This window comes from Vanellus vanellus, assembly GCF_965231255.1.
Source record: "Vanellus vanellus genome assembly, chromosome: 4".
Classification (NCBI taxonomy): domain Eukaryota; kingdom Metazoa; phylum Chordata; class Aves; order Charadriiformes; family Charadriidae; genus Vanellus; species Vanellus vanellus.
In genome coordinates, this window is record NC_138909.1 from 42,558,195 (window position 1) to 42,586,124 (window position 27,930).

Here is a 27,930-nt window from a genome sequence, read left to right on the forward strand (position 1 = left end):
ATATGAAGCTAATGGAATCAGACCCCTAGTAAATGTCTTGAAATTTTGCTTCCAGTATGAGATCTAGACAACTCTCATATGACCTCTCAAAGGTGCTGCATTTTTGTTTCTTTGGACTACTTCTTTGCTATCACTCATCACAGATTTATTAAAGCACATCTGTGTGATGTTTGATAATACACACTGTATAAAATATCTTCAGTTTTCATGAATGTGAAGCATCAACTCAGTACAACTGGAAATCTGTATATTTATCTTTATTCCACATGCCTTTACACAGGCAAATTATTAGTTTCTTGCATGTTCTTTGAAATTTGTTTCTCATCTCTGTTATCTTGATACTGGAGTTCATCTGTATTGCACGGACTGATAGTTGGAAACACTTTTCATGTTCTTCTGTATGTATTTGAAAGACACGGGCGCAAATATTCTGAGTGTTTCGTTCTTTCTCCCTCTATCGTTCCTTCTCCTTTTTCCCCAACCATGTTGACCACTCGTGTTTCTGCTTGTAGTGTCTTTTTGTTTCTGTAACCTATTCAAGAAACATAAATTAAACAGTGAGTTTAGGACAAAGTGAGATTTCTGTAGGTGTTATTCTTTTAAAGTACTGCTGTATTTAAAATCTTTCCTGTGAGACCTGAAGAGCTTTCCCTATGTATTGCTCCTCAATAGTTCCAGCTTTTCCATTTGTAGTATACGTAAGGTTTTTAAAAAGTTCTGTATGCCTATTTGTCAAAGGCTGGTTATTGGTGTCTCTATCGGTGAGTTAATAAGTTGTTATGGTAGGAATGTAGCTTTGTATGCATTGGTTTTTTTAAGTCAGATTTAGATTATACTTTATATTTTCATCTTCTAAGATCAAAAACACTGGAGTTCAGATTCAGCAGTGATGAGCTGGCTAGTACAGAAGCGTGGAACACACAGATTTTAGGTCCATGTTTAATCTTAATAAAGGTGTTGGATCCATCACCAACCGTGCTTGTAAAGATCATCAGCTGCTGCTGCTCTCCTTCTCTATCTCTATTTCTGGCACAGCTAGACAGAGCAACTTGCCTTCAAATGGCCTTTCAGGGCCACCAAAATAAGGTTCATCCCAAAATTAAGCAATCTCTGTCCCTTCAAGCCTTTTCAGTGTGACTGGTCCCTAGCTCTTAGTGATAAATGTATTTGGACTCCTGACTTTTGCAAAAGAGATGGGGACTCTTGCTGCGTCAGGAACTATTCTAACCTTTGTTCTACTGGGCTTGCTGTGAATCATCATTTTTTTCATGCTATTTTTCATTACATGATGACATGACAAAAGCCATTGGCTCACCATTTTCTTCACAAATATTCTTATACTGCACTGTATTTGCTCTCCTGGTTCTCCCTAATTAGCTGCATCACAATATTTAAACATCACAAAATCCTTTCCTTCTACTTTCATAGATCTGCTCACCTTTTCCTTTCTCTTTCTGCTGTGTGGATTACAAATTAATTAAATCATGGATTAGAAGTACGTATCAGTCAATTGTTTTGTCTTGTATTATCAATTGCATTTGCAAACCTTACTTTGAGAATGATTATAATTTTTGGTAATTATTGGATAGACCTTCACTTTACTACAGATAGGTGTCTGATAGATTTCTTAAGCTGTCCTTTTGCAGTTATTCTTAAACACACTAAATATAAAGTGTTATTCTTTCTGCTTTTCTATTTCTATTATTCCACTGCCTTCATCCAACGTTTCTCTGCGTTTACCTCCCATCGTCTTGTCTTCTACAACTTTTCCTCCTTTCCTAGTGCCTTTCACATTCTTACTGTTTCGTACATTAGATCTTTAGTCAGCCTCATTAACAGCAAACAAAATATACAGTTGTCATATATTAGTTCAAGTTGAGCTTATGCTCTAGTCTGATTTTTCTCTCTCTAAACTAATTTCTGACTCACTAATCTACGTATAAACTTTTTTAGTTACTAACAGCTGTTGTTTGTGAGCTAAATTCTAAGAAAAAGCTGCATGTTTAGTTACTGACCATGAAAAGGTCCAAAAATCACATTCACTTTTCACCAAGAAGGGAGGGCTCTTCAGGCCTTATGATACCTGCAATACAAGGCAATAATATACTTATGCAAACAAATATATTTTTTGGTGACTGAAGAATAACTGAAGCTGAATTGATCAGATCTACAGGTTATCTTTTTCTCATGTGACTGTGAAAACACTAAACTCATAAGCATTATTTTGGAGGTCCCAGGTCCTAGAATATGTAAAATTCCTGTCAGATGTAATGACATGTCAGAAAATAGTTTTACTTAAATTTGTTTGGGGTTTTCACTAGCTGTCGGGATTCATCAGAAATTTGAAGACTGTCTATAAGATTACAACCTTGGAAATAATGTGAAACGTAATAAGGAAAATAACAAAAGTCATAGAATCATAAAATAGTTAGGGTTGGTAAGGGACCTTTAAAGGACCTCTAGTCCAACCCCCTGCAATGAGCAGGGACGTCTTCAACTAGATTGTGTTGCTCAGAGCCCTGTCCAACCTGACCTTGAAAGTTTCCAGGGATGGGGCATCACCACCTCTCTGGGCAACATGTGCCAGTGTTTCACCACCCTCATTGTGAAATTTTTTTTCCTTACATCTAGTCTCAATCTACCCTCTTTTAGTTTAAAACCATTACCCCTTGTCCTATTGCAACAGGCCCTGCTAAAATGTTTGTCCCCATCTTTCGTGTAGACACCCTTTAAGTACTGGAAGGCTGCCATAAGATGTCCCCAGAGTCTTCCCTTCTCCAGGCTGAACAACCCCAACTTTCTGTCTGCCCTCATAGCAGAGGTGCTCCAGCCCTTGGACAATTTTTGTGTCCCTCCTCTGGACCTGCTCCAACAGGTCCATGTCTTTTGTGCTGAGGGCTCCAGAGCTGGATGCAATACTCCAGGTGGGGTCTCACCAGAGTGGAGTAGAAGGGCAGAAACACCTCCCTTGACCTGCTGGCCACACTTCTTGTGATGCAGCCCAGGATATGGTTGGCTTTCTGGGCTGCGAGCGTGTATTGCTGGCTCATGTCCAGCTTTTCATCCACCAGTACCCCCAAGTCTTCCTCAGCAGGGGAAGTCTTCCTCGGCTGCTCTCAATCCCTTCGTTCCCCAGTCTGTATTGATACTGTGGGTTGCCCCAACCCATGTGCAGGACCCTGCACTTGGCCCTGTTGAATCTCATGAGGTCCACACAGGCCCACTTCTCGAGCTTGTCCAGGTCCCTCTGGATGGCATCCTGTCCCTCTGGCGAGTCAACTGCACCACACAGTCTGAGTGTCTGTGGTTTTGCCTGTTTGACAGATTTGATAAATATCGATCCATTATAAGTATGCTGATTTGACATCCAGAGAATGGTGGCAGCAGCTGAAAAATGCATTTAGGAAAACGGGTAGAATGCCATTAAAATCTGCTTAACATTTTCAGTACCATCTGTCTTCTGTCTGTGTTGGAGACTTTTACAGATTAGTTTCCAGAAAATAATTGAAGGATATGACCTGTGTTTACAAAACCCAGAAATATTTAAGACTGAGCAAAGAAACTTATTCGGTTAAAATTCCTTGGTGAAGTTCACAACAACTTAAATTATTAGCATTTTTAGTATATTAGTGCCAAAAATTTACAAATATTTAGTATTTTCTCTCTGTCATTCATTTCATTAAAGTCAACTCAGTGCAAGGGGTAGTAATTTACTCAAATCCTGTTGCAGTTGTTGATATATGTCTGCAGTGAAAAATGGAGATGGGGAGATAGAAATAACAATGCAGAGGAAAAATTTCTCTTGCTTAGATTATTGCATGAAAAATCTTTGGCTTAAGAATTTTAAAAGTGCATTAAAGGAAAAAGTTTCTTTACATTTCTTTTTTTAAAAGACTTTCTATTACAAAAATATTTGTAATAGAAAAAAAAAAGTTAAAGTAACTAGGGCTTCAAGTAGCTTTTCCTTCATTCCCTTTCCCTCACTTGCTGTCTCTCATGCACTCTCTCACTCAAACTTGCTCTTGCCTTTTCTCTCCCTGCTTCTTTCATTCTGACGGAAACCCTTTCTAATTCTGACAGATGAACTACTATTAGCATAAGATTCATCAGTTCAGGATAAGAACTGTTTTACGTTAATTGCACTGTCATGTTTTCATGAGGCCTCAATAGCTTCTTAGCAGAATCAGAGGAAAAACTCATAGCATATTTTCCATTTCGAAAGCAATATTGGAAGAGCTCCTGTAGGAACTCCTTTTCTTCTCTGTGAGTTCTGGTTTATAATATAGCTGTTGCATTCATTTTCCTGCTTCGAGAAACTAAATATTTGGATGATCCTGACGGATGTATAAAATGCAGATCAAGTTACTTAAGTGCTCAGTGGGTGAAACCTTGAAGGGACAGAGTAGAGGTCTGAAATTTTAATTTAAAAATTTTTACATAAGAGGTTTCAATAAAGACACTATGGAAAATGTTTCTAGTGAACTGCTAAGTTCTTCCTTGTAATATTAAATGGTTATACTGGTCCGTTTTAATGGTACTGACATTACAAGGCCATGTATTCAGAGTTTTCTAGAAATGATTGTGTAAACAAGATACTTAGGTTTGAATAATTAAGTCATTTTCTTGCTGATTTCAGTGGGAATTATGGTATGTTTCTCTATTAATCCCACCTATAGTGTTCTTCCATAATCATGTTCTGTTTTGTTGTTCTGATGTTCTCAGTTTGTGCAATTGCTTATAATTTCTCTATATCTTAATATTACATTTTTAATATATGTCTGTGAAACAATTAATGTGTTGGCCTTCTAAAAAAAAAAACAAAACACAACTGTACTTGCAGCTTCAGAATTACTTATATTCTGTTACAATTCCTAATATAAAAACAACATATAACACCTATAAATTCTAGTGCCTTCTTGGAACTGCCGTATAGTGATTAAGACTCTGTTAAATGCAGATCTTCCTCTACACTCCATGCAGAACTGGATCTGATCTCAATGTAGATACAGAAAAGTATACCAGCAATTCTTATTTCCTTGAATACCAAGCGAGACATTCTCTTGTTGATAAGCTAGCTACTTCATCTGAGGACCTGCCATGCAAATGGCAAGCTGATGATAATTTGTGAATGTAGCAGATGTGAGTTTAACATGCCAAACCTTGGTTCTAATTTTAAATATATGTAAATAAAGGTATAAAAATATTAGAAAAATATCTGAACCTCCAAATGGTCTGTGGGATATTATTTAAAATTTCTCACTGATTGCAGAAGGATACTTTCTCATTATGTAATTTTCTGTTTATTCTGTGCACTAAAGACTGGGCTGGAATATGGAAGCAAACACTCCTCTATAATCTTGTATGTGTGCGGTATACTTGCCAAACATTAACACGTAGTGATCTTATGGTAATTTATCTGAGTTTATCTCATGGACTTTCATGAATTACCCTGCCAGTGAATGCATTGTGCAAGTCCTTTGGTATTTTTTTCCCCTTTCCTATCTGTATCTGTTTCCTTTTTATATTTCCACCTGTAGCTGATTTCTTAAACTAAGGATTTCATTGGTTTTTATTTGTGTTGGCAACTACAGTCCATGTTGTTATTTTTTTTAATTTGGAAGAGAACGAGGGAAGTAAACAAACTTTACTAAGCTTAAAGCCTCTAGAGTCTTAATGAGGACCTGCATTCAGTGTATTTGGATGCCACCTCTTTCTAGTTCAGCTTCTATAATATGAATTGGGTAAGCAAATCTGGTATCTCCGCAGAGCCTTCTCAGGTGTTCAAGAATAGCAACAGGTATACAAGTAGTGATCTGGTTGAAAAAAATGACTTTGTGGTTCAGTAGCAGTGTATTTCTCACAATAGCTGAATTAATTAGAGCATCAACAGCACATACAGTTCCAAAAGGCAAAGCAGAATGGCATGGATTGCTGCTGTTGTAGTTTAGGGCAAGTTTAATGAATGTCAGGTAGCACACTTACTTTGAGATAGTCCCCTACTAATTAAATACTCACAGAGAAAAAGCTCAACCAACCTCAAGTGACAACAGTTTTATTGCAGCAGTTTTGTTTCTGATTTTGTCTAAAGGATGGAGGTATTTTTATTTTCCACATTTCTGAATTCAGTAGTAACATTTTCTGTTGTGGCACTTTTAAGAAAAATGCTTTTTATTTTATTATTAAATATTCAAAAACCTACAATACTGAAATGGCAAATGTTATTGGAAAGCTCTGGTTTTATTTTCTGACAACTGATTGTTCCAAATGTGCATATAAATTACATCTATGAAAATCAGTTAATTTTCATAGCTGCTTACAGGATAAAATAGTCATTGGAGATTGCACAGAAGTGAGAAGTCCTCTTAAGTGCTTCATTTTATCATTTTTTTTTAAAATTCATTTCTATGGTATTTTAAATACTTAGGGAAATAGTTACCATATTGGCTTAGATGTTATTGGCTTGCTGAAATTGCTTAGAATTTTGAGTTGGATACACTTCAACTTTTGTTTACTTTTATAATGCTCACTGGGAATTAAACTCTTCCTCCCTAAAGTAATATAGGATAAACAGTGTTTTCTGTCGGAAACAGAAATTCACAACTACCCTTTTGGCCCACTTACTAATTATGTTTACTTAACTCTCAACACAGTCTAAAATGGACTTCAGTGACATTTGCAGACTTTGTTATCTAGTAAATGCCTGTCTGAGTGAAACTGCTAAGTGAGCCCCTGAAGTCAGAACTGTGTGCCTTCAGCTTCCATTAAAACACATAAACATGGTGCTGGTTATAAGCAAACATCATAGAAACATGCAGCATAAAATACTCAATAAGCATGAACATCCTATCAGGGTCCGTAGCCAGTGGGATCATGTAATAAGCCTCATCCTGGCTTTATCGAAGTCACAGACAATTTTGATGATGTGCCACAGCTGAGGACTGTATGTTGTTCATCTAAAACACCTGCCTCAAGACAAAATATTCACAATAGGGGGGGAGGGGGCAAAAAAACCTTACAAATGTCCAGAATTACAGATGTCTACCCTGACTGTTGCTGTAGTATAGGTAAATATATCTTCTTTTTTTTCCTAGTGTATGTGTTTGTGTAGACAAGAGACTAAGAATTGCTAACTTAGTTAAAGATAGCAGAGATGTTTAAGTCACTGAGATAGGACTCTGGAGTTCTAATGCAGATATGTGTACTTTTTGCTCTGTCCAATTTACTTTTCCTATGTGAATTCTTGTCCCTGGCAGTAGAACGACAAAAGACACAAGAGAACTTGACTTTTTCTGTCACTAATTCGCAGGATTTCATAATTAACTTTAGTTGCAGTAATGTGTTTTATTGGAGAAAGCTACAGACAAGGCTTTTTGAATTTTATATTGTCCAAACATAATTTATCATTTCATTACATCGTGAAGTGCTAAATACCATTCTCACAATATTCCCAGGTTGGGAAAATTTGGAGGAAAAACTCCCCTGTTCTTGGTAAGTGCAGAAACAGATAAAACCACTTATTAGAGATACTGCTGAATTATCATCAGCTATTTAAGGTATTCCAAAGTATTTCCATAGCTAAGCTAAATGTTTAAATTCTAATGATTCTGTGTTTTTTGTGAAGGTAAAAACTGTAAAGCAATGGATAGTCCAGATTTTACTTGCATTCAGAATATGGCACGGGCTGTCCTTTATAAACAAGCATGTTGCTTGTTCAAGTTTCCATGTTGTTTATTATCGTATTAGTTGTAGGCAGTGTCAGGCAGCAGATTCCATTTTTTGTCAGAATCCTCTTACAGTGGGGCCGTTAACACCTCATTTAAGGCTTTCTGCTGTAAGCTGTGGAGAGAAGACAGTTGTTAAGAAACATAGGACCATTATAGGAGAGTCATGTTTACAGTCTAATTTCTTACAAGTTATGAGCTTATAATTGGTTCTATAGCAGGATGATTTCATGAGGAAAAACTCAGCCGGGAACTTCAGGAAAGCATTTCAGCTCAACCTGAGTCAGGGGTAGAAGTTACCCAACACAGGGTAATGGTCTGTGCTGATTGGTAAAGAGGTATTTTAAATATGCCTGCCAATTCTCTGTTAGTATTAAAAAGAAGACATTGAAGGAGGATCTAAATTTCCTTGCCATGTATTGTTCTACTGCCAGAATGAAAAATGAGTTAATACTAGCAAGTTACTGACACAACAGTGTGAAAGACAGAATTAAATCATCTTTATTTAGGGTATCTAGCTGCTTTTCATAGATTTGTCAAAAGGGAACTCAGAAGGTTTGAAATTTTGGATGTAAGACATGCTTTTGAAAATGAGCATGGGAGCTTAAAGAAAATATTGACATATGGGTGCTTTGCTTGGTTATCGCCTGTACAATCTGCAAGAAATGTTATGGGACATAAAGTGTAGTTCATAAAAAGTAGCCAAAGGACAAGGAAAAGGGTTTTTATAAAAAAAAGTAAACTAAATATATGCGTGGATAAGCTTCCCAGCCTTTGATGTAGCAGGCTTTTTATATGAGGTTTGTTCTGCCAGTTCTGAGCAGGAGAGAGCATGCATGTCAAATCCTTTTCCAAACAAGCCTCTCTGATTTCTGCCAGAGAACCAGCCTTACTAAAGCAAGGCAAAGTTAACCCTTATTTGAGAAAAAAAAAAAGCTTTAGGTAACCTGAAAGAAAGAAAGACATTGTAGCTCACTGAAATGATGTTTATAATGATAGACATGGATTTAGGCTATTAAATAAATTATGCCATTGTTTCCAAAGTGAGATAAGGCCAATTCAGAATAAGCTTTCAAGTCACTAGAACCAATGGTAATTTCACAAATTATCACTTAACTCTTCTGAAAAAATATTGAAAAAGTTAGCAGTTAATGAAATTTTATAGCTGAAAACCCCTCAAACTTACTGGTAAAATGTGAGGTAGATAACTGTGTTTCTTTATATTCTTTTACTACTACTGTAGAATTAATACTGGTATAAGTAATGGCATAAGCAGTAAAACTTAGAAAATATTTACTTCTTTGTTATAACTATTAGTATAGTATGTTATATCCTTTCTTTGTGGCAAACAAAGTTCAGAACAAAAGAACAGCTTTGAAAGACAAAGTCTGATCCTCCTAAAAAAGTCATGCACATACTAAGAACCCCTGCTGAAGCTACATCTAAATCCCAGTTTATACTCAGTGAAAGAGGAAGCTCTGGACTGCCAAGCCTTATCAGGCGATATTTGGAGCAAAACATTTAGATTGAACGTTCTGGATAACGATATTCTGCAAAGCTTTACAGATAGAGGTGAAAATGCAATAACAGATGAGTACTAGTATGATTTTAGTGTCTTGTGAAAACAGTGACTGGGGATTTGGACAACATAAATGTAACTTATTAAAGGAAATATTAAGGATAGGAAATGGCCGTTTGTATGCAACTTTTTGTGTACCACTTGTACATTTAATGTTTACGCACCCATGGAATGTTTCAGAAAAACATTGGGAAACTACATCAACTTTTTGCCAACGGAAAATGCAGGACAGCATTATTTAAGGACAGAATAACATTTTTAAGAGTACATATTTCAGGCAGTAACTTCATCAACTTTGTATGTTGGCTTTTGGTTTGTTGACCTTGTTGAAAATATGTAGCAAATTCTTTGAGTTCTCTCTACCCATTCGCTCTTGCTTGTATGGGAATCCATACGCTTTTAAACATTGTAACCGGTTCTAATTGTGGCTTTTATACCACCTGGTATCCTCCATGAATCAGAATCTATTTTTAGATACGGTCAAAGGACTTGTCATAAGCTTTCAGAAAACAGCTGGTTTACAGCCCAAGTATTTTACTTCTTTAATTTGTGGTTAGAAGGAAGGTTATTTTTCTTTCCCAATACAGGGAAAAACACTTAAACTTTAGTAAAAGTGAATGAGAGAGAAATATTTCTCTAAAATGAGAAAGAAGTATTATAAACATAAAATATTGAGTATTCTACCTCTGATATAAATGCAAAACCAATTCTGAGAAGACAAAGGTATTTTTGTAAGTTTTCAATGTCGAACTTTACAAATATCCAAACCATAAACTTTCAGATCCTCATTTTCATTTGCAATGACCTGACTCTGATTTTCTTTGGCTTTACTGGAATATCCGCTTAATACCTTATGTGTATGTAGCTCTTTGGAAACAGATTTTAAAACCCAGTAATATTGTAGCTTATTTTAGCCAGAAATTCAAATGGATTTTGTTCTTGTTTCATACCACTAAACCCTTTTCTTTTTTTGGTTGGAAAGGGATAGACTTTTGTAAGACCATTTGAAATGAGCTATATATGTTAACATGTAAGTAAGGAGAAGGGCTTTTTCAGATACCATTCATTTCATCTCTTCTGAGTATTTGCAGACCATAGTAATTATATTTCTGTAAGTTCCTGAAAGATACTTTAGTCTTGTGCTGGTTGGAGTAGAACCCAGCCACATTCCTTGCCAATCATCAGAGCAAGGATATTACACACATCATCTAGAATGTGAAAATAATAGGGTTAACTGATCCTTTATTTTATGAACAAAAATTATCTAAAATGTAAGTTGGTTAGGTCTATGGTTATGATAGTGGGTAAGAGTGTGTGCATATGTGTGTATGTATTCCTATGATAAACCTTTTAAAAGATTCCTTCACTTAAAAATATTTTCTAGTACTCAAGAGGAAACCTCAATCTTACCAGTTTAGAAATGATGTATGATAGTCATTGCACTCGGCATGTGATATTCTGAATGTGAGTTCACTTTCAATTTTGTGGCATTTACCTGGAGAAGACTTATGCTGTCATTTTGGTTAGTTAAGGGTGGGGTTTTTGCTACTCTTATTTTTCCCTTATTTGACAGTTGTGCTGATTATACATCCCTGAAGCTGGTTTCAGGTTTATTGATGGACTAGATGTAGCATACTGCTACTTCAAGAGAACTAGGATGTGTGCCTCTAATTCTTCACAAATTCAAATTTATTAACACTTGACCTTTCTCTCTTGGCTTTGATTGCCAAGAACTGTGTTTACAACTACCTCCTCAACATCACTGTCTTCCAGGAGCAAATCTGAAGAACCCACTGTCTCTCCACTGAGGTAGAGACAGTGTCAATTTGGCTATACAGTTGATGGATCAGGAGAGCTACTAAGCTAAGGCCCAGCCAGACTTATTCTATTAAACTATCAAAAATGGCTATATTTTTTCTCCTTTTCTCCAGTACAGGAAAACACTAGTTCCAGATTGAGAGACTGTTAGTTGCTTGATTAACTGCATGGGTTAGTTCCATCCTGTACGTAGGAGGAAACTCGAGCATCACTCAGAAGTCTGACACTTCTTTTGACACTTCACATGAGGTTTTCACAGCTCACTTCATTCGAGCAATTAAGCTTTGTCATCTGTTTATCTTCAGTATGTCTTGAGTGTGAGTCTCACTGATGAGGCTGGTTTCATATGGTCGTTTAGAGGTCAGCCTTCACACAATCTGTTAGAACTCAGTTTGTAGTCATCTAATCTTGGCTTGCTGAACTGTAGTCAACTTTTTTTTTTTTTAATAAGCATTATTTATGACAAAGTAAGGCTGCCAAAGCAGCACAGAAAATGTAAAACTGTGATAGTGCATTTTCAATTTCTGCAGTGAGCCTACATTATGTTGAGTTTTTTGGCGGTGCATAGTTGCAAGGTCACTTTTGTATGAGAATACTCTTAAACAAAAGAAAAAATCTATAGGTCTAGATGCAAACGACATTTGATACACTCTTGTTTTACCAAACTGCCAAAAGATGTTTCAGGTAAAGTAAAGCTGCCCCTTTAAAACTGGTTTGTTCAGCTCGGTCAGTTTGAGACAGCCTGCTAAAACAGGGCAGGTTACTCCAAACCACTGTAAACATGCTCTGGGAAGGAGAAGACAGTAGTTGTTTCTCGACCAATTAATTACACGCTTTCAGTTATTATTTTTAGTGGGCGGTTGTAATAACCCAATGACCCACAAATACCCCATGGAAAGCTTAAAAAAGTATACTGTTTAAAGAATGCTTTTACTGTACGTTGTATAGCTTTGTTCTTTCATAGAATTTTTAATGCTAAGAATAATTCCAGAGCAAGAGATCTTGATCATAGCAAGTAAAGGAGGTGCTTTAAACTAGCTGTAGCAAACCAACTTTTCTTAGATGGTTGGGAGCCTGAAAGGTTTCTCCAGCCTTCTGTAGCTTCTATTGCTTTTTCCTTCATAGGCTTTTTGTGGATTCTCAGTAGTAGATAATATTAGTGATGCACACTCCAGGAGGCCTCTTCTGCTTTGGCCTACTTTCAACATGCCAGTACTGAAAGATGTGAGAGGATTAGTTTAGACTGTGGTCTCGTGTATGCACTTTCAACAAGCCTAAGTCAATGCTGTTGTCACCCTGTTCTGGTCTCCCCTCAGCCAGCCTGGCCCTATGGCACTTCTTCCCTTGGAAACGACAACGAATCAGCCCAGGAGGCCATGCCAGGTGAAAAGTAGGAAATGCAGCAGATGCCTGCAGAAATGCTTGTGCTGGCACTAGAGTGGGGGCAGCAAGCAGTAGCTTATTAACTGCGATAATCTATATGTGAAGCTGTGGCATCAGAACTCCTGCTGTTCCAGTGACGGTGGCCTCCTGCTGAATAACTCTTCTCAGAGAACTGTTTTTGTTCCTTTGGGTTTTTTTCACGACAGTGCAGTATAAATGGGTTTAGTTTAACAGAAAATACTTTTGGCCCAGGATCTTTATCTATGAGTTCATTTGCTCCTTCTGTTGCTGTTTTTTATTTCTCATCATGGTTTTACAGTCCCTTGAGGTCTGGTAACTGAAAAGAGAAAGCTGCTATAATGAGTATCCTAGAAAATCAGACTCCAAAGAAACACCTGCAATTGATTTATGCTCTGTTAGTGAGTTTCACCCCATCCTTTAGAAAAATATGAGGGAATGTTCACTCACTTGGAAAGAAGGAGAGTTGTAGAAACTTCCATAGGGACTGAGCAGTGTAATAGCACAGTTCCTTTCCACTTATTTTGTTGTCCTGTGTTGTTCCCTTTCCTGCCTATCCCCTGTCCTGTCCCCCTCCCCTCAGTTCTTATCACTTCAAACATAGTAGCCTCTCCCCAAATTCTTTCCATTTTTCCACGGTTTACTTAAAGCCAGACAAACCCCCTAACTATGAAAATTAGGAAATACATGTCTCCTTTAGGATGAGTTTCTCTTTCTTTCTGTTGTACAATGATAGTGCTATTGGGAATCTTGCATTGTGTGCTTTTAGTACCAGTTATTGATTTCAAAATTTCTCTCATGCAACTGGGAATTCTGCTTCATGGGTCAACTAGTAGCTGATTTGGGACAGAAGAATACAAAAATAGATTGTGTATCTCTGAGGTAACAGAAATAAATAATTATCATTTGACAGAAATATTATTTCTGTCACCTGAGAGTCTAATCACATAAACAATTGTATTAGCAGAGAGGTGAGAAACTGTAGCAATGGTGCCTACAGGGATAAAGCAGTGACTGAAAAGGAGGGGAAAAGACAAATTTTTAAAATTATTGATAGAAAATGTTTCTGTTCCACTTACTTAAAGTTTCCATTTTCTGTCCCCAGCCACACATTCATCTCCATCAGGTTGTGCCAAGACCAATTGTTTGTGTGTGTCTGACACGGAAACCTCTTTAAAATGTAATGAAAACATAAACCCATTATCATCTATGAATATGACACATGATAATAATTCATATAGAATTATGATAATTTCAGAGCCATAGAGACGTTTCGCAAGATTTGCCACTGTTTTCAATTAAAGCAAATCAATCTTATATAAGGCATCAGACTGTAAGGTAAAAGTAACATCTAAGATACCGACTGAGGTAAAATAGTTAAAGTAGTCAAAAAATATGGCAAATGTTACTTTCCCCACAAGTTGATAACTTGTATTTGATACATATAAAATATATGTATAATAATATTGTTATTATACATATATATGTTTAAAATAACTAATTTTATACATATACCCCTGGTGTTGCAGTTCTTTTTCTACAAATTATATTGGCAGTCTAGTGTTTTTCTCAGAATTGGAAAAAAGTGAACTAGATCAGATAAAATAAGAACCCAGTCATTCCAGCTCTTGGTCAAAAGCCTGATGTGTGTGCAAAAATGTTTGGATTTTTTGGTTTGTCAGCTGTCAAAATTCCATCACCAAGGGATTTTTTGGTTCTAATGTTGGACACAAGTATGAGATATCCTGAGCTCTTGAGGCCAGTGTCGCAAATGAGTCTGTATCTGTTTTTTCTGATCATAGCTCTGTTTTTGGAAACAAAATTTTTAAAAAATTTTACATGTACAATTGCATGTAGTCTTTATATAAGCACTTAGTCTAAACATCCATAAAAATGGTTGCAGGGTATCTGTGTTTGGATATTTGTGGTTGGCTGCAATATGCACCCATGTGCATTGGTACGAACTGCATACTGCAGCTGGTTTTTCTCATTCTAAAGATATGACCCTAAAACTGTTTGTTTACACAAAGGAAAAAAAGCGCTACTCTAAATATGCTTCCACAATGGCTCTCTTTTACTGAAGCAGCAACGTTAAAAAGGATTTTCCTGGGCAGATGAAAAACACTGGGTGCTCCAGACAGAACAATCGAGCATTTCAGAATGAATTATACTAACTTGCTGAACCAGACTCTTCTCCCTGTGGGCATGTATCTGTTTGCATATATTTATCAGTCTGCTTGGAAACAGAATGAGGAACATTCATGCTTTGCCTTTTAGAGAAGAATCTGAATGGATCTTTTTTATAAATTGTATTAAGAAAAAAAGCATCCTAGGGAAGATTGTAACCACTTACTGTAAACTAGAAAGAGGCTTTAAAGGCTCTTCTTCCCACTGATTTTCACACAGCATGAGTTGTTAGTTCGTCCTTCCTTTAGATAATTCCAAGCTCCAGTTTAACAGTGAAGCATACTATAATTCCCTGTCTCCAAGTTTAATCTCCCTAAGGGAGGTAATTGAGGAAGCCCATACTTTCTTGTAATTTCTTGATTGTCAGGCTATTTTCCTTCTTTATTTTTACTCATGACCACCCATGAAGCACTTCAAACTTCATCTGATTGCTAGGACTCTAGCAAAAGTTTAAATGCTTCCAGAACTAAAACAGTTCTCAAAATAATAGGTCAGTCACTGCATTTAATATTTTAGTAGCCAAGTTCTCACGAAAAAACTTACTGCTTTGTTAAAGTTATGACCTCGTGGCCTTAAAATCAGGTTAGGTCTGATATTAACAGTGGTACTTCACAGAGTACAGGTCTAGCTCGCAAGCACCACACAGAGCAATTACAGCTATTGACAAACTACTGGAATTCTTTTCCTTTGTGACGAACTCTTTGTCCAGCAAAAACTGTTCCAGCATTTGACATAAAACAAATGCTTACCAGTCACTGTGAAAGAGGTTGCTTGCAAAGAAGTACACGTTGTTCACACTGCTTAATGCACACAAAGACGCTATATTAGGAGGCCAGTCATGCATCATCTCCTATGTGGTTAGTTAGGGGGGAGCTCTTATAGGGTTTGTTTCGGATTATTGGTCTGCAGAACCCAGGAGCACTTCTAAGTCCAGGTGCCACATCAAACCACGTTATGATTTTATCTCATGAGAAGACTCGGGATGCACCATCCCCTCTTCTCAAATTTTATTTCCACATCCAGGAAGCCTGATTTTCTTGTTTTCCTTTTTCTTTTGATGTCTTTGCAAATCAATTCTATTGGTCATTTGCTAATTTCTAAGCTAGGCTACTTATAGCCCTCACTCTTAGAACTCTGAACCGAAAAACAAAATACCAATACAGATAATTTTAGCATAGCTTTCTCCTTCAAGTAGTAATCACTTCAAAAGCCAAAAATACTGCTGAAAATAATGAATTTGTTATCCACATTTTCCATAATGAGGAAAATGTCCTACTGTTTGTTCTTTCAAGAGTATATTCAGGATCTGGGAATATACCCCCTTCATTTAAAGCTCCCTTTCTTTTTGTGAAAATTGTATTAAGTGACTAGAATGGCAGTTCCACTGTTTTTGCTTATTTATGCTTACTTTCTAAGTAATCTGACATAACCTACACATTAAAAATGAAGCTGGTGCCCATCTTGATTTATTGTGAATGTCTGCTTAGATCTTCAAAGCATAAAGATTTAAAGCAAGGCTGATTGCTTTCTATAGTTATTAAAATGTATTGGCCGGAGTTTGAAAGTCTTGGGAATCACAGAATCACAGAATTATCAGAGTTGGAAGGGACCTCTAGAGATCATCTAGTCCAACTCCCCTGCTAAAGCAGGATTGCCTAGAGCACATTACTCAGGACTGCATCCAGGCGGGTCTTGAAAATCTCCAGGGAAGGGGACTCCACAACCTCCCTTGGCAGCCTGTTCCGGTGCTCTGTCACCCTCACCATAAAGAAGTGTTTCCGTGTATTTGAACGGAACTTCCTGTGTTCTAACTTGTGCCCATTGCCCCTCGTCCTGTTACTTGGAACCATTGAAAAGAGCCTGGCTCCATCCTCCTTCAACCCACCCTTTAAATACTTGTACACCATAATAAGGTCTCCTCTCAGCCTTCTCTTCTCCAGGCTAAAGAGTCCCAGCTCTCTCAGCCTTTCCTCATAAGGCAGATGCTCCAAGCCCTTAATCATCTTAGTTGCCCTTCGCTGGACTCGCTCCAGCAGTTCCCTGTCCCTCTTGAACTGGGGAGCCCAAAATTGGACACAGTATTCCAGTTGTGGCCTCACCAGTGCAGAGCAGAGGGGGAGAATGACCTCCCTCGACCTACTGGCCACACTCTTCCCTATGCAGCCCAGGAAGAATCTGACCAATTTGTACCAAACTCCTTTCAGTGAAAGCAGTCATTCACTTTCACCCACTATCTAGTAGATTATAAAAGCTGGTAGAACTTTTTAATAAGGAACAATGCCAAACTACTAATTGGTGAAATTGTGTAACTAGGGAATAACACCGTTTTTAAAAACCTCCACGTCCTGATTTATTAACACATTACAAACTAATCTGAAAATTTACATTACACAGATATTGTAGATTTTTATTACAAATGGCAGTTGTAACCATAACATGTCATGATGATTTTCCTCTCTATGCTTTGGCTGTTTGTTTTCAGGGCCACAGCAGTCTCAGTACCATAACCTGCATAGCATTTGATTTATTTTCATGTACTTCCCTTTTATTTTTTCCCCAGACTTGTTCTCTATACTAGGGATCAAGAAATGGTTCAGACAGAAAATTATGAATCAGAGCTCTGGGGGATTTCAGAGATGGGCTTTTGGTTTATGCCCACCTTCAGCCACATAAAATAATGACTAAAATCTCCTTCAATACATTTTCATAGTTTAAAAACAAAACAAAACAAAAAACAATGTTCTGAAATGAGGTGGGAGGAGAGAAGAGCTTCAGCTTACATCAGACAGACAACTGAAAGTTAGGAGTTGAAGCTCCCGAAGGAAGAATCTAAACAAGACAAGTGTTTGACAGTGTCCTGCAGAATATCAAGACTGACATCACATCAATCTATGTTCTGGACTGAGTATGAAGCAATATCCCTGAAATTTATTTGTGGTCAGAATTACTCTCATGAACTGGCCCAGCATCATAGTTTAGTCTCAGTATATCTTGAAGGGTTCTTTGCCAAGTAGTTGGAAAGGCTTGGGGAAGCTCTTGAAAGCCTTTCAAGATAGCTTCCCTTCCCCCTTCTCTTGCAGTGAGACATAACCTGTCTTATGGAAATTTAGCCAGACAGACTGCCTCACAGATCTCTTGGTCCAATGACTTGAAACTGGGATAACTGTGGTTTAGATTTAAGGGAGTTGCATAGAAATGAGCTAGTTGCGTGGCTGTGATATTTTTTGAGTTGAGATGTGCACTTTCAAACACAATTGTATGCTTTAATTCATTAGCGTATTCAGTAAGGATGGATTATAGACACAAGAGACTCAGTAGTGACTCTTTTCAGATGGAGCCTCCATTGCCTTATGCAGCTGACATTTCCAGACCTTGCAGAAGGATGGAGCTGGTGGTGCTGGGTGGGTAGAATGGCAAGCATGTATGTTGGGAGGTTTCTCTTTGCCAGTATAGTTAGCAATACACTCCCAAAGTGAAGGTCATTGCCAGTGAGGAAAGTTTGTTCAAGTAGGTGGGGTACTCCAAAATGCCTCTCCCTCCAGCAGCAGAAGGGCAGAAACCAGGCTATTTTGCCAAATAGGAATCTGCTTCTGCTCCTTGGACTGTTAGTTGGAGGACTAAAGGGGGAAAGAGACCTTTGTGCTGCCCAGAATTCCAAAATCCCACCGATGTCTTGTAAAAACAACAAAAAATATTTGATAATACTATAGCCCTTTTTTTGTTATCCATACAAAGAATTTGAAAGGTATTGCTTATTGTTGTTGTAGAATGGCAGTCATCCATATTAATTCATGTGAGAAACGATTTATAGAAAACAGTATTGCTTAAATTCATATCTGTCTTCAAATGCTATTCATATCTGTCTCCCAAGTGTTATATATGTGCTGGTGTAATCTTGATGTGCTGTTGTAATCTTGATGTGTTCTCTTGTTTTCACAAGTTCTTCTGAATTCTCACCAACATCAACATTCATATAAGCATCTGAAAAAGATTATCTATCTCTCTGGTTTTGATTTGTGAATTCAATATATGATTAGTAACCTCTAATGTTTATTAAGTAAACCATTCTACACCATTTCAGGTGGCACTGCAAGATCTAATGGAGCATGCGTGCACTGGCTGTCAGAAAGGCTTTTAACTTTGCAAAGTAGGAACAGAGGGAGCTTGTATCAATACACAGAGAAAAAAAGGTGAGAGAAGCAGACTCTGACTCAGAAATTAGGTGGAGTTCTGTCCTCTCGGTGAAATACCTGTAACCTGTTACTCAGTCAACTCATTATTCATTGAGTTTCATAGTTTCTTCTAAAAAGATATTCTCATTATGCATTGTTTTTCCAGTCTTTTTAGGTATGAAAGTTTATGATTTGTGACTCTCTTCATCTGCGGTCTCAGATACCACATCTGCCCTAAAGAGATATGTGGCAGAATTTAGTAGCTTCATGTTTTTTTCAGTGTGTATTTTGTTGACTGGCTCATGCTGCACCAAGGGTCATATTTTACCATGAAAAGCATAAAACGGTCTTTCTCAACCCTATCTTACAATTTTTTTCCCCTGTGAAGGCACCAGCAATCCTGCACCCACATGGCCAGCTGAATTAGGCAGCTGATATGGTTGAAAAGTAAGCCAAAAAACACCCCAACTTAGTTTTTCAGGCAAATAGCTACCTTTTAGCGTTGGCCCAAATTTAGATCAGTTTAAACTGACAGTGAAACTTCCTCCTTAGTGTGGAAGATGGCTTCAGTACACCTTTAATAAAAATCCTTTAAATGTTACTCTTGGTTCAGGGTATTTTAGAAAAGGGGGTGTTGGAATATAAACCTGTTTGAGAGACTACTGACTGTCCTGTGCTGTGTTACAGAAGGAAACTTTCTTGTAAGAATGGCTCACTGGCAACACTTCATGGTAACATTTATTGTGTTGATTCTGACATGACTCCCTAAAGAAAAAAAATCTTGACATTGATGAATGTCTTGAAAGGTTTCCAGGAATTCTTTAAAACTTTGCACAGTACAAGAAATCGTACCTGAAAAATTAACTAAAATATATATTAGAAGAAACGCAATGGGGAAAGAAACAGCTTAGAATTTCACATTTTAGTTTGGCAGTTGTTTTCTGCCCAATTAGTGGATGTTGTCATAGACATGTTACATTATTATGTGAAGGATTTATTGATCTTCATTAGTGAGTATATTTGGACTTATTTGAAAGGTAACGTTATTAAACCCGTCAGAAAATTACGCCAGACTTTGAAAGTAGCACAGTCTGTTTTCTGTAGTATGACTGTGTCTAATTTCACTTCTTAGTTGTTTGTTTTGTAAAGCACTTTCATACTTGCAGAATATTTTTCAAAGTTACACCATCAGTATAGATCCACAGAATTCTTTCTTTGCATTTCCAGCTGCTCTGTAATAAATTCCATCTGTGTTTTATCTATATATGTATTGATTTTTCAGCTATGCTATGTCTGTCCTCTGCCTTACTGACCCTGAAGTCAACCAAAGTGGCGGGCGTACAGCCAATTTCAGATGGCATTTGGTTAGTTTACTCCCTTTTAAAGTAGTTTAGGAAATGTAACTCAAATACTTTGGTTATTTGACAAGCCTAGTTAACTTTTCCAATTTTACCCCCTTTACTCTGAATTTCCTCCTCCTTAATATTTTCCAGTTCTAGAGAAAGGGACTAGAAATCTACCTCACCTTTAGCTGTTTTCATTGTTTTTCATTCTTTTTAAATTTCTAGTTTTGTTTGTCCAGCTATGGATTTATTTCCCTAATCCTGGATTTATATATATTTTTGTTTGGTGCTACTGTGCATTTGTCTTTTAAGACATAGTTATATAACCCTGGCACATAGCCTAAACTCATAATTACTTTAAAGGGAATTAGGGTGTGCAAAGAATGCAAGATCAGGCATTTGGAAAATGGTCCAGTGGAGTTCCTTTTTTTTTCCCCTGTACAATGGCTATTTATCTTAAACAATTTCCATGACTCTTGGAAACTTATTTCACTTCTTCTCAGCTAATATGTGTTCCATTAGCATTTTTTGGCCTGAAGCCAGCTGATTCCTTCAGGCTTTGTTGAAGTGTGGCTTGCTTTTTTTTCTTTTGTTTGGGGTTTTGTGGTGGTTGTTGTCTTTTGGGGGTTTTTTAGCAGTTCTCTGTCTGAAATGATTCAGCTTTGAATTAGTGGCTATTTTGTGATGTTGGGTTTTGGTGGCTTTTAGTCTCCCAGCCCAGTGACCAGAATTGTAGCTCCTCATTTCAAAAGTCCATATCACAGTATCACAGTATGCTAGGGATTGGAAGGGACCTCAAAAGATCATCTAGTCCAATCCCCCTGTCAGAGCAGGAACACCTAGATGAGGTTGCACAGGAAGGTGTCCAGGCGAGTTTTGAATGTCTCCAGAGAAGGAGACTCCACAGCCTCCCTGGGCAGCCTGTTCCAGTGCTCTGTCACCCTCACTGAGAAGACGTTTCTTCTCAAATTTAAGTGGAACCTCTTGTGTTCCAGCTTGAATCCATTACCCCTTGTCCTATCATTGGTTGCTACTGAGAAGAGCCTGGCTCCATCCTCATGACATTCCCCCTTTATATATTTATAAACGCTAATAAGATCACCCCTCAGTCTCCTCTTCTCCAAACTAAAGAGACCCAGCTCCCTCAGTCTTTCCTCATAAGGGAGATGCTCCACTCCCTTAATCATCTTAGTTGCCCTACGCTGGACTCTCTCCAGCAGCTCTCTGTCCCTCTTGAACTGAGGGGCCCAGAACTGGACACAATATTCCAGATGCGGTCTCACCAGGGCAGAGTAGAGGGGAAGGAGGACCTCTCTCGATCTACTAACCACCCCCCTTCTAATACAGCCCAGGATGCCATTGGCCTTCTTGGCCACAAGGGCACAGTGCTGGCTCATGGTCATCCTGCTGTCCACCAGGACCCCCAGGTCCCTTTCCTCTACACTGCTCTCTAACAGGTAGCTCCCCATCCTATACTGGAACCTGGGGTTGTTTCTGCCCAGATGTAGGACCCTACACTTTCCCTTGTTGTATTTCATGAAGTTATTCCCTGCCCAAATCTCCAGCCTGTCCAAGTCTTTCTGGATGGCAGCACAGCCCTCTGGCGTGTCAGCCACTCCTCCTAGCTTAGTGTCATCAGCAAACTTGCTGATAGTACACTCAATTCCCTCATCTAAATCATTGATGAATATATTGAATAATATGGGCCCCAGTACCGACCCTTGAGGCACTCCACTGGTTACCGGCCTCCAACTGGACTCTGCCCCATTGACTACGACTCTCTGGCTTCTCTCCTTCAGCCAGTTCGCAGTCCACCTAATTATCCGATATCTTTATTTATATGTTGTTTCATTGCAAAAAGTATGGGTTGCTGTTCAGGCAATCTCTGATTGAAGTAAGATAAGTCAGATCACTAAATGTACTTTCTTATCTGGCTTATTTTATTTTTTGAGAATTACATCCTGTGTATCAAACCATACTATCAATAGTACTGTTCTGCTGGCAGTATTATTTAGGGCTTGTTTTTCTCATAGCTTATGGGGAAATTTAAAAAAACACCACTGTATTACCTTTTACATACACGTGGGACTGTTTCCTCACTTCACTGTGTGTTGTATTCTGTGGAATGTGGACTTAAGTAAAGGAAGCTATACAGTGTTTCTTAGGAGAACAAGCCAGGAAATAGCGATGCAAATAAATCAGTCAAACAGGCACAGCCTTTTGAAAGTCCTAATAAAACGTGAGCTAGTGTAACTACCTAGCTGACTGTATCCAAAAAAGAACTGCATATTTTTCCCTAGGGTGGGCTGAGGGGGACAGAAGATTCTTAAAGCATAAGACAGAAGATTCAAGGAAGCGAAAGTAACTTATGATAGTAATGAGATACTGACTTACTTGCGTACTAGTGGAAAAGGCCAGCCAGCAATAAGGGGAAGTTGTGTGCAACAAATAGTTCAGAAGTTGGTAACCATGCTAGACTTTCCTTCTTTAGTCATTGAAAAGGTAACACTCATTTTGGTGTGGTTTGTTTTGTGTTTCTGGAGTTGTTTAAACATGTTTTTTGTTTTTAAGATCAATACTCTTAAGTATTGTGACATAAATCACACTTAGTTTTGAAGAAGCAAATGTATATTGCAACAAACTTCTGAGTTAGTCACAGGTGACACCTGTTGTAATCTGAGTAGCAGAGTGAGAATAATCAAACTGGGGAAATTCCCTCTCCATTTCTACTACCCCTCTAAGAGTTAAAGACCTGAGGAGGTCTTCCTTATGGGATATGCCTTATGGGATCCTGAGAAAAGACATTGGTACAGATGGATGGTTGAGACATCTCTTGGTAGAAATTTGCTCACACTTGTGCATGGCTTATCCTAAATTGATTCCAGTTGTCCCATTTTTAGAGATCCTGAACTGCTGCTTAAAACTGGTTCTGCAAAAATTAATTGAGAGAATTTAGCCTCATGTGTCATCAGACTTTTAGCTGTGTTACATCTGGATTGTTATTTTCCAGCAGCATTCCCCACTAATAAAGATTACATGTGCTCAGTGAAGATCTAAAATATGCTTCCTGAATTACACATAAAATAGTAAATAAAATGTAAAAAGAAAAATATATTCTATGATTTTGTATATCATAGTTTAATACTACAACAATCAGAATAAATGTCTCACATTCTTCGCATAACCGATATCATTTTTATCTTTATTACTTTCTCAGGTAACCTTTTCCTTCTGATTTTGTAATTCTTATGCATTCACCTTCTCCTCACATGTAGATTAGATTCCTATTGTGGCGTTGTTGCTGTTTGAAATCTAGAAGCCTTTTGGGACAAACCTGAATATTGAGTCTTTCTCCCTAGAGGGCCCTGAACAATTCCTGGGATTGAAATATGAGCTTTTTCATATTCTTCTTCACAGCAGCGGTTCCATATGGTTCCTGGCTAGGCAAGGACTGCTGAAGTAAAACCTGCTGCCACCATAATTTTTCTTCTTCAACTCTTCCAGCGTGCCCATCTTTTTTAGGGGTATCAGAAAGTTGGCATAGCAACCACACATCAGCTGTGACTTCTTCCCCGTGAGACTAGAACAGTGCTAGGGGCCTGTCATGAAGAGATTGAGCCGTTCTTCAAATTATTTGTTCAGCTACCCATAAATGAATATGGCTAAGCCTTTTTCTATGACCACTCTTTTTTTTTCCCCTGCAGTGTTACTTATGTAAATTAATTCTGCAGAGAATGGTTACGTTACAACTATTGGAGGATTGAGCAAGAAATTTTGGTTATTTTATTTTTAAAGTACAAAACATCTGTAAAATATTTGTACAATGAAAACTAAAATATTTAAATAATTTATAGTAATTGCAGTAAATCTAGTGTGAGAGAGAGGTCATACAAAAATAATCTCATTACAGCTATAGACATTGTTGGTTGCAATGCCTTTTTATTTTATAAGTCTATAAATATTCAGTGAGACATACTTATAGTTAAGTTTGTTACTTTGAACAGGTCATCATAATAGGAGTTTGGTTTAGAAATTTCTATTCAAGAAAGATTGATTCAATTTAGAGACAGTGGTATTTTCCTGGCCCCTGACACTCTCAGACAGTGGTCTTGACAATATACCTATCATGTTATACAGTATTTTCTGTAAGTGCAAATTTCAGTATGTTAAACAACTTATTTTTCCAAAGTCTTCTACATAATATCCTATAGCAAAATCCTGTAAACATCCTACAGCAAAACTCGAAATACTAAACAATTTCATCTAACACAATGTAATACCTTAGTGAGAATTAGATACCCCCTCCTTTCCTCCGAAGAAGCTGAAGGAAGGATAGGTTTTACAGAGCAGCAGAGTGTAAAGTTGTAAAATGAACACAGTAGTTCTTTCAGAACAGACTCTCCATAAATTGAGCAGACCCCGCAGCAAAATAAACAGTGTTCCATTATACAAGATACCTATAGAGAGTTCTCATTATGCCAAACCCAGAAAAAGGTTTGCTTTGGATTTGGCAAAGAAATAATCCAAGAATGTTTGGCAATGATTATATTGGGGAACTGTATTATTTTCCCTCCCTCCACCACCCTTATTGAATTCCTAGTGTTTTCGGGTTCTTTTTTCCAAAAAAAAGATTCTGCTAGTTCTGTAAGTTCAAGGTAACTATAATAAAATGTTTTAAGCCAGTGTATGTTAGTGTATATTAATCATAAGGGCTGTGTTTTAACAAAAGGTGTTATGTTTCTCCAAATATGAACCATACGTGTTATATAGTATTGTAACAAAAGCCTTGCTGCAAGTACATTATGGTTTTAGTTTGATCAAAATAGTAGAACTTGGAGGGAAAATATACAATCATCAGTCATTCTTTATTGGCACCCACCCATTGCTGAGGAAAAAGGAGGCCAAACTTGTTCTTAAAAGTCCAGTTTTGGTCAGTGAGTAAGCATCAGTTTATTGATGGGAACTGTAGGTCTGCAATGCCGTCGTTTTCCAGCCGGGAACATATTGTTGTTGTGATATGGAAAAATCCTCATTTGCTATAGGTTTGGGGACTATTTTTGTTTGTTGGTAGTGTTTTGGGTTGGTTTTTTTTTCCGCTTTTGATCATACTATATGTAATAAATGACACTGAACTGCTTTTAAAATAACTCCTCTGGATAAGTGCAGTTGTTGGGATAGAAGATAAATTTGCTTCAAGAATTTTAAAAGACACCATGAATTAAACTTCCAGCCTAAGAACCGCTGCCTGCTACTGTTGCACTTGCTCTCACAATGGATGCTCGTAGAAGTCCACGAAACTTTTGGCATCCCATAGATTGCTGCCTAGGCGCTGGCCTGTAGTACTGCTCCCTTGGCATAATCCTCCCAAAGGAACTTACACCTTTAAAAATTTTGGTTGAGATACAGCATCCCTGACCACGAAGTACTCCTCAATCAAAACCTCACATAACAGTCTTAGACATACTTCTGGAATACAGGTGTTGTGCGTTGTTTAGCTATGTCAAAGGCCTTCTCATGTCAAAAACTGTAAAAGGGGAAGATTCAAAGGTTGTTAGCACCCATTTAGCAGCTGTTATCTGTCCACTCCATCTTATTCTTTTAGTCTGCTATAATTTTAAAGTGTAGTTGCAAATTCAAGTGGGATCTTAAAAACTAGTATAACCATGTGGAAGGAAAATGTCACTCATAAGAATTCATATAAGACCAAAAAAATAAAAATTATGATTTTTACAGAGCATTGTCTTTTTAAACGATGGAAACTGCATACTTAGAGTTGTACATAATGAAAACTTGTACATATAAAAAGAATTTCAATTTTAATAAAGTCTATATATCTACTTCTTCATTGACTTTTCAGAATATTTTATCAGTGGCCAACTTTGGCCAACTTTCAACTTTGTTTTTAAAGAGACTTCCAGTTTTGTTTTTATTTAATTTTCACTTTTAATGATCAAAAATCCTCTTTTAGAGAAGAAAAGGAACTGGAAGATACTTCAGAATCTTCTGGGTATCTATGGATTGGAATTTCTGTCCCATAACAGAAGTGTGGACATTTTATTGCATCTTTTAACTGAGTTTAAAGTGAAAACCACTGCTTTTTTCATGGAATTGCATAGGGAGAGGGGTAAACCTTTAACCAAAATTCAAGATGAAACTGCAGAAGTTTTGTTTTAATGTATGGTACAATCTTTTTACCAGTTCTTGTCCAGGTAATGAAAAAAAAAAAAGGGAAAAAAAAACAACCAACCAGCATTCACTGGAAATTAGATAGAAAAAAATGTAGCGATAGCTGTGAAATAATTTAGAGTTAAGAGGTCATATACATCTTAGGGAGGCATCAAAACACGCAGTGTTATTCTTCACAGATTTTACAAAACTGTTCCAATAATCCTGGTTGGGTGAAATGTAGCATTTTAATATTCAGGGTTAGTGCAGTACAAATAAATTTGTATTAACAGTACTTTCTTTCTGAAAATGAAGTTTTATACCATATTCCTTTGCAGTTTATTTTCATCTCAGCTGAATAGCTGTTGTATGCAAAACTTGATGCTTTGCAAAAACACTAGTAAGAAGCCCAGAAAGAGATGTATGGCCCAAACTCTCTCAAAGGAGTTCTGTGGAAGTTGAGCATGTAAGACTAGACAAAAATTGAAGTTAAAAGTGATTTGGACAAGTTTGTTCATCCATTTCTACCCATACGTATCACAAAAAATTACATGAAAAGAAGTTCATAAAGTACAAGAAGTTAGTTTTATAGTCTTCTATTACTCCCTTTAATCTCTATTCTCTCACCTTCATACAGAATCTCATCCTGTGGCCTTGTCATCATCTTGAGCAAATGTCGGGAATGCAGACGAGACAAACTCCTTGTTTTCAGTTCTCATGCCTTGTGTCTGTGATTCAGAACAGGATTTCTAGGAAAGTGCTGCTAAGCCAGCGACAGACAGTCCAGAGATCTAGCACAGACTATCCTATGTGTGTGATCCATGGATTTCTGACCTGCTGGAAAAAATCTGGTTGGAAATTCTGATGTCATACTGAGCATGTGCAAAGCTTAATTTTTGGTAGGAAGGGGTTTTGTTTGTTTACTTTTAAATAAAAGAGCTCATGATCTAGCCAAATATAGGCATAGTTTAGTCTACTGAAGAAAAAGACTTATTTCTGGCACTAGTAGGGTCCTCTGCTAAAAAAATGAATTCTCTACAGAATTGTTCACATGCTAGAACATCCTTAAGATTTAAGAAGCACATTCCCCTTTCATTAATTTTAGTTTCAAAGGCACCTAAAACTCCTTTGTATAAAACTTTAAAAAAAAAAAAAAAAAAGACAACAAAATTGTTCTGATCAGATGTTTGCCACGGATTATTCCAGCACAAATGGAAATTTTGCAAAGTTGTAAACAACTGATTGCAAGTTCTTCTAGCAATGTGCTGCAGACATCTTTAAGAAAAGATGGTGCTATACTTTGAAGATCATATTACTACTTGCCAACAAACTGAATGCTTTCTCCTGTAACCATGGAAAATGCCCTGGTGGGTTTCACACCAGCACCTTTGTCATAGGTGAGGGTTGTGCTGTTTTAGTGTCTCTTTGGTTGCCATAGAGAGAGAGGACTTGCTGACCAAGAAGTTTTGGTCAGTAAACAAAGTACCATATAATGTTAAAGGGGCTCTCTTAAAAAGTGTTTTGATACAGTGTACAGTGTTGGA

At 37.4% G+C, this 27,930-nt stretch overlaps 1 protein-coding gene and 1 long non-coding RNA gene across 5 annotated transcripts in view; one reads left to right on the forward strand and one right to left on the reverse strand.

Moving 5' to 3' along the window:
- PALLD (palladin, cytoskeletal associated protein) overlaps positions 1-27,930 on the forward strand; it is a gene marked incomplete at its 5' end in the record, with an annotated part of 205,036 nt that overhangs the window by 97,255 nt on the left and 79,851 nt on the right. The gene's annotated exons all lie outside the window — the stretch shown is intronic.
- Positions 298-27,289, reverse strand: LOC309670868. Of its 3 annotated transcripts, XR_014269065.1 has the most exons (5): positions 27,014-27,037; positions 13,599-13,690; positions 7,659-7,836; positions 2,016-2,083; positions 298-532 (listed from the first exon to the last, which is right to left on the reverse strand). It is a non-coding gene; the product is annotated as an uncharacterized lncRNA (long non-coding RNA). The 3 variants fall into 3 exon arrangements; XR_014269063.1 differs by lacking the exon at positions 13,599-13,690 and having other exon boundaries at positions 7,663-7,836; positions 27,014-27,289; XR_014269064.1 differs by lacking the exon at positions 2,016-2,083 and having other exon boundaries at positions 7,663-7,836.